The following is a 7581-nucleotide window of genomic DNA, read 5'->3' on the forward strand; positions in this document are numbered from 1 at the left end:
GAGTCCAGGTTGCTCATAACCGTGAGCACGGCTGATATATCAATTTTACACTCTGCAGAGGTGGCGCATCTTTACCCATGAGTCACGATTCCCTTCTAGCCCGGGTTAGCTAGACCCGTATTCACTTCCGAGGTGAATGGCTAGGGTCTCACTACGAGGCTTTTCCCTAGAGTCCTCATTATGCAAATGCTGGAAATGGTCAAACTGCATAAAGTACACCTAACGTAACCAACTTATAGTCCAGACTGCAGGGTAAAGCTTTGGGAATTATGCTCGTATCCAATCTGCCTGAGCCGGAACTATAAGCGCTTGCCAGATGCCCCCGTTCTGGTCGACCACGACCAGCACCCAACATAAGACTTCCCTTGTTATTTAGCCAAGGGCGTCCCATACCACCCTCATGGTAGCACTGTTTTCCCGGGTGGTCACTCCATGTTCCAATTAAATCATATGATCTTGCTTAATCGTCGAATTAGCAACAATAATGTAAACTTACCATTTGGAACATTAATACCATAAACAAGAGTGACTACATAAATTTAAAGTTGTGGCAATAGCACAGCTACTTGATTAGATCATAATCCCAGGTTAAACAAGGAGTAAGGTTGGAAAGATTAGGGGTATCTAAATAGGTAACCCATCAAATTATGTATATATATCCAAGAGTAAACTTTATTAAATGTATTGTTTGGGATCAAACAGAGTATGCAGAGGGAGAAGTCCACTTGCCTTGCTTATTAAAAACATGTGGTTCTTCCACAGATAGGAATAGATCTTGATGCTTAACTACTAGATCAAGCACTGAATATCACACAAACAAACAAGAAGAACAAACACCACTCAATAACATACAACATTCACCATACGTAAAGCTAAAAGAAAGCGTAACGAAAAGAGCGTTCGCTTTTCAAAAACATTACACGCAAGGCTTATAATAAAAAGGTACTCTTTTCAAAAATGTGTGATCTATACTTTATAAAACAAGACATGAGCTTAAAATACCTTAATTGAAACCTACAAATATTAAGTTCACCCATTTAATCTTTTATAAAACGTCATATGTGATATGCCTAAGATTAAGGGTTTATAAGACGATAAAACACGTTATAACGATATTAAACCTTTTTAACCTTTTATAAAAGATATAAGCTATTTTTAAGGTTAATGAGTTACGAAACACATTATTAAACATCAATTTATGAAGCATTATGAAACATATTATAAAATATTGTTAATCAATCACTTATGAGAAATTAAGATATAAATCTAAATAGGTTTTATGTGAAAAGATCATTATTATTAAACACCTATTTTATGAAAAACTAGGTTATAGGCCCTTAAGTGGATTCTCATGTAAAAGATAATGAACAAATAACTATCTTTTAGTTTCATTAGAAAATACATAGTCTATATTATTATATTCGAAGTCAATATATAAAGTAACATTTTAAGTTATAAAAGAACTTAAACTCTTATTACTTTATTTTATCCTTTAGGAAAAGTTAAGTGATTCGTATATAATGTGGACTAAATTCTATGAAATCATTAGTCATGCCATAAATTTAGTTAAGAACAAATTGACTATAGGTTTGATTAATAAATTATGATAAAGGATAGTTAATCTATTAATTATCTTTAATTCTATTGTAGGAACAAATGAGCTAATTCATTAGGTAGGAAATTATGTATAAACTATCATTTTAGTTTATAAAAGCAATGACCCTTGTTATCTTTTAATTAAGAAAATATAAATAATCTATTAATTGGACATATATTTATCTTATATTTTTATTAAGAAACATATGGTCTACATATTCTTTTAAGTTTCTATTTAATACGGCTATACTTAAACATCTATAACGAACCTTGTTAAATATGATATCTATTAAAAGGTCATTTTAAACTAGAAACAAGTTATCTAATTCATTAGTAAGAAACCTATGTTTACCAACATAACTCTCAATTTCTTTATTAGAAAAGTATGAGTGCTTAGTTAAGTCATTTTAACATTATTATAAATTCTACTCTTTTGGTTTTCTCCTTTCATTTCTAAATAGAATTTATACGTATAACTAAAAATTGTTTATTTATAATTCTTTTGCCATTAATATACTGAGAATTAATTGTAAATTACTAAATGGGACTTTTAATAACATATTCATGGTTATTACTACATACATAAATATTTTACTAATTCTACGTAATTTAAGTGCTATACTTATGAATACATTTATTATGAATAGTAAAATCTATATCTTCATTTGACCGGAAATACGTGGCTTAATTCCTATTTCAATTTCTTATATCACCAAAATTATACTTATATCAATACTAACCAATTATCGCTCCACACACTAAAGCGAAATCAAATCTGTAAACGTTTTCTAGTATGAAAATCACTGAGGTGGTGAATAGTGATAGTACTCATTTTTAAAATTATAAAATCATACACATATTCAAAGCATTGTCGTGGGGTTCGATTTTGGCTACACGTATACATCGATATCTCTAAAATCATACACGTGAATCGCCAAATCATCTCAATATTACAACGATAATTCACAAGATCCATAAATTAATTCAAAACATGATTTAGAAAATAAATCAACATTTTGGGGTTGTCTTCAACCTTGGGTTCTTGCTCTTGCGCATGGATGGACATCGACGAGCAGGGAGGGCTCGATTAGCAGGGGAACGAGCGCGATCGTCGTGCTGCGTGGACGGAGCTCCGGCGGGGCTTCACGGACAACGGGGCGGACAGCGACGGCGTGGACGAACTTCAGCGACTGCATGGGCGAGCAAGGAGTGGGAGAGAGAGAGGGAGCTCAGGGAGGAAGAGAGCTTGTGTAGGGAGGAGCAAGGGCTCGGCAGATTTTATAGGGAGAGGGCGCTGGGGAGAGAGAGGTATGGCCGGTGGGTTCAAGGCGCCATTGATGAGAGGGAGTAATGGGGGAGGGAAACGGTCCATTGAAGCTTCTTGAAGACGGACGACGAGGTTGCTTGGGCGCTGGCGCGGTCAGGTCACCGGCGGCCGAGGTCGCGGGGCTCGGACTTGGGCGCATCAGTCGGGTCGGGCGCCTGGTCGCTGCGTCCTTACGGCGGCTTCTGTGGTCCTAACGTCGTGTTGGCTAAGCAGAGAAGGGGAGAGAGGAAGGGATGGAGAGAGAGATGGGACCGGGTGGGGCCCACACGCGAGTGAGAGAGAGGGGTAAGCAGGGGCGGCGGCTGCTAGCAGGGAGCCAGGGAGCGGCGGCTGCTAGGAGACCAGGGAGGCGACGGCAGTTTTCATGGGCCCTAGTGGGCTTTTAGGGTTAGGTTAGGTTAGGTTTTTTTTTTCTATTTCCTTTTCTAAATTCAAAATATATTTTTAAATAACCCTAAAATTCATAATTATACCAAAAATATTTATAAATAAAATATTTATTTTTGGACTAATAATTATAATATTATTTATATAAATTTTCATTTAAGAAGAAATGCTATTAAATATCCAAAAAATCTATCATGCGCAATAAAAAATTATTCTAAATGCAATAAATAACAAACACTTGAATGAAAATTTTATTGCCCTGATTACCATTAATAACTAAATGCTTTATTTTTATTTGATTATTTTTATAGTGTTATAAACCTACCCCTCTTAAAAGAATATCGTCCTTGAGATTAAGGAAGGCTAGCACGAAAGCAAAGGAGATATATGGTTATTTGTAGGTTTTGAACTCTTCTAATATTAAGGAACTTCCTTTCTTCTTTAGTCGGTCTAGACACTTCTTGGGGCATTCGCGAATAATATGTCCTTCATTTTTGCAGTAGTAGCAAGCACCTCTTGCTTTGAGTTCTTTGCGAGTCAACTTAGCTTGACCAACAAGGGGTGAGGGTTGATTGGGTGTCTGTATCTCATATAGCTGAGCCTGACTTGATTCTTCTGTTTGGGTATCCATGTGTTTCGTGGCTTTTTCTTGTGGTTGAGGTGGACTAATCATGTATCCAAACATTTTTCTATTCCTTTTGTTGTTCTTCATTCCAAAATATCTTTGTGACTCATTTTTCTCGTTCATAGTTGTTAAGGTAGGAAAATTGTCGTTGGCAATATTTACTTCATTTCCATTGGGGTTCATCATCTAGTAAGAGGGTAAAAGAGTTAATCAGACAGACTGCATAAGAGGCTTGTATGACATTAAGATAAAGTGCTGACACGACATTTTGATTTCCAAGATAAGATTAGTCAAGGAGCAATGATGGTTTCAGATTTCTCCTAGCTTCATCATACTAGATGAGTGTACAAGTGTTATAATCCTTAACAGAGATGTTTTGAACCTTATAGATTTCAGAGCATGATATCCAAATCATCTTTCTAATCCAACATTATTTATTTGAGCACAATTTGAGAGAAAGACTTGAGCGGGATTTTAGGGCAACTAGAATAGAGCATCACATTGTTTGCATATAGCAGATGACACCATACTTTATTCTCTTTATAAAGAGGCAAAACACAATAGGTGCAAGAGATTCTCCAAATTTATTCATATATCAGTTAGCACAATTACAAATCTTGAAAGGGGCAACACCTTGACATTTCTTTTCTTCCTGAGACATACTCCTTCTAGCTAAATGATATATTATTCTTCCTTGTTAGATGCACCAATCAGAGCTGGAGGTCGATTGTCCTCAACTACTATTCTTTCTCCAGATGGGGTTTCCAAACACATGGTTCTCTCAGTATGTTGGATTACTGCCTTAGTTCTTTGTAACCAATTATTTCCAAGAATCACATCCTTTCCCATTGATTATATCACTATAAGATCAGCTAGAAAATCTATCCCATTGATTTTAACACTCACATTTGGACATATGTAGTTTACTAACATTTTTCTTTCGGGTGCACTGATGGTCATCCTTGATTTCAAGGGACACTTAAAGATACCATACTTTGTTGCAAACTGGGCACTGATAAAAGAATGTGTTGTACGAGGATCATACAACACTGTGGCGGTAGTTGTGTGAATGACTAGTGTTCCAACAATTACTGCGTTATGATATGGAATGGTTCCTGTCACTGCATAACTTATCCTTCCTATGGACTTTTTTCGTTGTTTATTCTTTGTTGATGCATGAGTTTGAGGGTGTTGTCTTTTCTTTTGGACCTTATTGATCTTCACATATTTCTTAGGACAACTATTAACAAGATGGCCGGTATCACCATAGCTAAAGCAAGCACGACTTGATAAGTTACATGGTGGAGTTATCTTTACTTTGTTGGTAGAAGTTTCTATGCATTTTTGTTCATATTCCATGTCTGAAGACTGAGATAGCTTCATCTTGGAGGTGATCTATAGTGAACTCTTCTCAGGACAGTTACAGAAGTAATGACCTTCACGTCCACATTGATAGCAAGCTTTTCTTGAAGTTATTTCTTGACTTTTTCCATGTTTCCCTTTTTGTTTCTTGGACCTAATGCGACCATGAGGCTGAAACTGTGTGCAAGTAATAGTTCATCCATCAATGTAACACTCCTGTGTTTCTTCTTGGGGCTGGTCATTCTTGTGATGTTTCCTTTTTGGAATACTTTGCAATTCATCAACTGACAGTGCATTAGGTACGAGAGAATCTATTATTAGTTGTTCTTGGGGAGACATCTGTCTATTTATGCCAGAAAATAAAATCTGGTTCTTCTGTTTTGTAGTTTCACTTTTGTTTGCATTGATTTGGCGACAAGGAATTCCATAGTACTCACAACAACAACATGTTCCAAGGTCACTTGTCTGTTGGTTTGTTTGTGCATTCTTTTGTGTCTTGAATGTCTGTTCATCAGCTATTTTATTTATAGTGTTTTTTTGACTTGCCAACACACCGCATTCTTTGCATTTAGTGACATCACTTGTAGTTGACATTCCAAGGTCTGACATCTGTACGGGTATGGAAGAATGGAAGGTACAAAAGGGTTGAGCAAAGACAAATTATAGAGAGCAGAGAAAACCCATCTATCTAAGGTTTTACCTAGCTAACTGATGTCATTGTGGACAAAAGTCACACAATACACCAACAATCATTTCAAAGAAGCAAATCAAACATGAACACAAAGGACAATGAACTCAAGCATACAAGCACAACACCATCCAATTCTACTCATTCAATCAAAACAAAAGGTGAGACAAGGTTTGGAATAAGAAAGATATTATTAAGTCAAGGAGTCAGGTAAGAAATAGCAAGGAGTTAGACAAGACATATCTGTTGGTTGCCAAGAGTGAAATAAGATAACCATGAACTATTAAAGTGAGGATAAATGATACAACCAAGGATATGAAGTGAGTTAGGGAGAAAGCATTATCAAGGAGAAAAGTAGAGAGGCAAAGGTTTAATATATCAAGGTAGATATTGCGCAAGGGTGGCAATACAATGGCAAGAAAACAAGTATAAGAAGTCAAGGGTTATATAGCAATATTATGGATTATAAAACCACTACAATATAATATAATATCGCCCTTACCGATCTAGTCGAAAATTTTAATACTAAGGGGGTGTTTGGTTTGTAGGGACTAATGTTTAGTCCCTACATTTTATTCCATTTTAGTTCCAAAATTGCCAAATATAGAAACTAAAACTTTATTTTATTTTCTATATTTAGCAATTTATATACTAAAAAGGAATTAAATGAAGGGACTAAACATTAGTCCCTAGAAACCAAACACCCCCTAAAGAACAATCCTATCAACCTAACCAAGAAGTCAAATAATAGATCCAGGGGATCCATAACAAAACTTCTTGCGGAGTGGGGATAAGACAGAGAATAGGGCATCATCGATAGGTTCGAAAGGGTTTCTTCTGGCAAACTTCGCTTCAAGTTCCGCAATCCTAGCTTGATCATCTTGCAATGCTTCTCATTAGAACCTTCTGATAGACAAAGAATCAGACAAGAAGGGTTGAGGATAAAAGAGACAAGTTTTGATATAAAGTAAGTTTTTTTATGAAGACAATTAAGTCACGTTTTGAACGACTGACTGAGCTTTCCATTTCTAACTAATCTAGTGACCTACGGTCACATCGCTTTAATACCACTTCTGTCACACCCGGTTCCAGGGGGGCAGAGCCGGGTTGTAACACCCCGGGATCCACAAACACCCCAGAATGCTACTAAACTACACATCTAACATTCATATATAAAATTTCGACATCATCTCCTTTGAAAATTGCATAAATAGGGAAGCAACAAAGTATAAATAGATGTCATGATTAGAAAACGTAATATACATTAATAATCTGCTAGCAATGGGAAGACAACCATAACGACATGAACTGAATTAACCAGTGCACACAACTAGTTAGAAACAAACATCCTTTGATAAGAAGTTTCTAATTGAATCATGACTGTGCCTAAGCAGCGTTATTATGAGAGTGAAGGTGGATGTGCTGCTACTTCCCACTCCCATTGATGAGCAACAAGCACCTGCATTGAGTAATGCAAGAGTGAGATGAAACACCTCAGCAAGCGAATTGTTTTGACGAGATATTTAAACCACAAATTGAATTAATCATCATTTTAAAAGAATCACAATTAAGATCAGAAATACTTGTAGATATAGA

Source organism: Zea mays, chromosome 10 (assembly GCF_902167145.1).
Source record: "Zea mays cultivar B73 chromosome 10, Zm-B73-REFERENCE-NAM-5.0, whole genome shotgun sequence".
Taxonomy (NCBI): Eukaryota; Viridiplantae; Streptophyta; class Magnoliopsida; order Poales; family Poaceae; genus Zea; species Zea mays.